The 3257-nt window shown below is 36.5% G+C and overlaps 1 protein-coding gene across 3 annotated transcripts in view; it reads right to left on the bottom strand.

The window, feature by feature from the left end:
- Positions 1-1358: 1358 nt before the first annotated feature.
- The window catches only part of LOC107666096 (RNA-binding protein Raly-like), an 83723-nt gene continuing 81824 nt past the window's right edge, over positions 1359-3257 (bottom strand). For 2 of the 3 annotated variants that reach the window (XR_001631633.1, XR_001631634.1), the window contains exon 9: positions 1359-1817. The gene's annotated coding sequence lies outside the window, so the exon portion shown is untranslated. The remainder of the gene's footprint in view (positions 1818-3257) is intronic. The other variant, XM_016457226.1, reaches the window with a different exon arrangement.

Genomic DNA, 3257 nt, shown 5'->3' with positions numbered 1-3257 from the left:
AGCATCAGGAAACACACAATAACATTGGTCCAAGATCTTATCCAACCTAGTCATCACTTTGATCTGCTGTTTGAATCTGGGCATGATCTTCCTCATATCAATATGATTGAAGTCCCCAAGAAACAATATCAGTCAAATATCGGCAAGATTTGAAAATTCCGATTCGACTATGAAAACCCTTAGTCGGGGACACCCCTACTTAGAGTCGCAAGATAATTTCTTTGTGAATTGTGATATAAAATCAGTTCTCAGAAGAAAGATGTCACCTAATTCTTTTTTTTTTTTTTTTTACAAATATTCTTAAAAAATTAAATGGACTTTAAAGGGAATTGTTTCAAATTTAGTTCTATTTTTGTACCCCATATGTAATTGTGACTTTTTTTTTTTATTTCACATTTTTTCTTTTGTTACAGACTTTTTCCTCACAATTCTTTAGAATTGCAAACATTATGAGGAAAAAAGTCAGAATTGTTATATAAAATCAATTCTAAAAAAGCATTATATCACAATTCAGACTTTTCATAATTGTTCATATCTTGCTTTTGTGACTTTTTCTCTATAAGTGAAAGAAAAAAGTCTGAATTGTGAGATATAAACTCAAAAAAGTTTAGAAAAAAGAATTGTGAGAAAAAGTTGCAAGCTTTTTATTATTATTACTATTTTATTTGTATTTTTTGCTGTGGTGGAAACCAGTTTTCACGATTTTTCTTTTGTGGAACACAAAATAATTTAAGGTTTTTATAAGCAGACTAAATTGAAGATTGAAGTCATACATCTCTGAAAAAGTATGTAGTTTTAACTAAAAGGTCCAATTATGATGGTCAATTTAAAAAAAGAAAAGAAAAGAAAAAAGAAGAGGAAACGTATGCATGGATGAATAAGATATATAACATGCATTTAGAAAATATTCAGACCTACTTGAAGGAAGTTCAACTTCACAAACTGTTTCGACAGCATCCAGTGGATCTGCTCTTTTAAATGAGGCAGCTGTGGTGTTCTTCTTCTAAATGTTTTGGACCTCAGTGATTGCCGCTTGTGGCTATAGAAGTTAAGGCAATATAGCAGTGCTTCTTACTACAGGTTGCTTTAGACTGAATGTTCTCTCAAATCCAGACCTCAAAGCAAGCTGTGCCTTCAAGTAACTGCTACTTCAATCCTCTTAGCAACAAATCTAACACTGGTGGAATAAATCTCTTGTTGTCTTATAGGTAAAGATGATATTAGACAGGGTGCGGAGAATTAGCCTAAATATTAGCATTCCTAGCGGGCAACATTTAAACACACGGAGAAAGACGTCTCACAAGTCATCAGTTTATTTACATCTGTAAATATGTCTTGCAGTCTTGAAAGTGCAAGCAGAAGAAATATGCACACGTAATTAAAAATAGCCAACCTTTCTGATTCCGACTGGCATATAAATAAAATGAAAAACATTTTTCCAAAAGCACAAACAGACATGAAGAAAGGAAGGACAGAAATAAGATGAGGCTATTTACATATGAGGTGCCAAAATGTGTAGAAAAACTGCATGTTAATAGTGTTTTGTGGGGAGCATGAATGCAGAATGTCTGTGAAATTGATCTCCATCTGTTGTCGCGTGTGTGATGTTGTTGCTCTCAAGAACTCTGGCTCTTTTTGTAATGGATTCCTGGTTTAGGGGACATTCCCCTCCTCCCTCCCACCAAACAGCTAGTTTAGCTGTCTGTCTCATTGACAGCTGATGCTGGAGTTTGACGGCGCCTGTTGGTTTCGGTGTCTTCCCGCTGAGTCTGTGGTATTAAAAAAGTTTCCAGTCGACAGTGTTTTCCAACTCCCTGCTGTAATAAATACAAAAAAGGAAGATGAGCATTAAGATGTGATAGTGGAGAAAAAAAAAGAGATGCGCAAAGGAGGGATACTGAAATGAAAAGAGCTCGCTAGATCTCCTTCAATACTCGCATGTGGTTTTATTCTTCCCCAACTGCCTTTAAGGCTAAAACTCAATATAAAGTACGTTTTGTTGAAATTCAAGGACAACTAATGCAGCAAACATCCAAAAACACTGTCAGAAATCAATATATCATGGTAAATTTACAGAAACTGCAACCCAAATGGACTAAATGGTCTTTTGAAAGTCTCTGGTATCTTTCAACTTTTTTTGCACCAGTTACCACTCAGAGAGAGCGAAATCGATCCAGAGATTTTCTAAACGGGGAACCTGAACTTCTCTATGGTCCAGAACGAGTGTTATCTGACTTTCAAGATGTGTTAGTCTCCTTATGCACTCACTGACCCAAATCACTGCATTCACTGAACGCAAAGCCATGTGGATCAATCTCACAAACCCTGTCAAGAACTATATATACAACCCCAATTCCAGAGACGTTGGGACGTTTTGTAAAATGCAATAAAATCAAGATTCTGTGATTTGTTCATTTGCTTTAACTTTTATTTAATTGACAAAATGTACAAAGAAAAGATTTACAAAGTTTTCACTGACCAATGTAAATGTATTTTGTAAATATGAACAAATTTGGATTTTCATGGCTGCAACGCATTCCAAAAATGTTGGGACAGAGGCAAGTTTAACACTGTGTCACATCAACCTTCCTTTTAATTACAATGTTTAATTGTTTGGGAATTGAGGATACTAATTGTTAAAGTTTTGCAAGCAAAATCTTTGTCCAGTCTCTCTTGAAACAAGGCTTCAGAAGCTCAGCAGTCTGTGATCGTCGTTGTCTGATTCTCCTTTTCACGACTGGTCATACATTTTCAATACGAGTCAGATCTAGCACATTTACTCAGTATGAAACCACGCTGTTGTAGCACATGCAGAATGAGAGCTGGCATTTTCTTGATCTAATAACCATGGGCTTCCCATGAAAGACATCATCTTGATGGCAGTATATATCTCTGTACAATCCCAATATATGCCTCCATGTCAATAGTACCTTGAATATGCCAGTCACCCATGCTGTTTGCTCTGCTGCACCCCCATACCATGACAGATGTTTGCTTTTGGTTCTATCGCTAATGAAAGTCTGGATGGTCCCTTTGGTCTTTGGGACTGAGAACTCGAAATCCATTTTTCCCGGAAGCACACATTTTCACTGTCTTTTTGACTGAGATGAGCTCTGGCCCAGAGAACCCGGCAGCATCGCTGCATAGAACTGATGTATAGCTTTCTCCTAGAGTAACAGATATTCAAGTTGCATTTCTTGATGCAGCAGCAGACTGTGGTAAATGACAGTGGTTTTCTGAAGTACTCCTGAGCCCAT

The sequence above is a fragment of the Sinocyclocheilus anshuiensis genome, unplaced genomic scaffold (genome assembly GCF_001515605.1).
Source record: "Sinocyclocheilus anshuiensis isolate Anshui unplaced genomic scaffold, SAMN03320099.WGS_v1.1 scaffold447, whole genome shotgun sequence".
Taxonomy (NCBI): domain Eukaryota; kingdom Metazoa; phylum Chordata; class Actinopteri; order Cypriniformes; family Cyprinidae; genus Sinocyclocheilus; species Sinocyclocheilus anshuiensis.
This window is presented reverse-complemented; position numbering and strand designations above follow the sequence as displayed.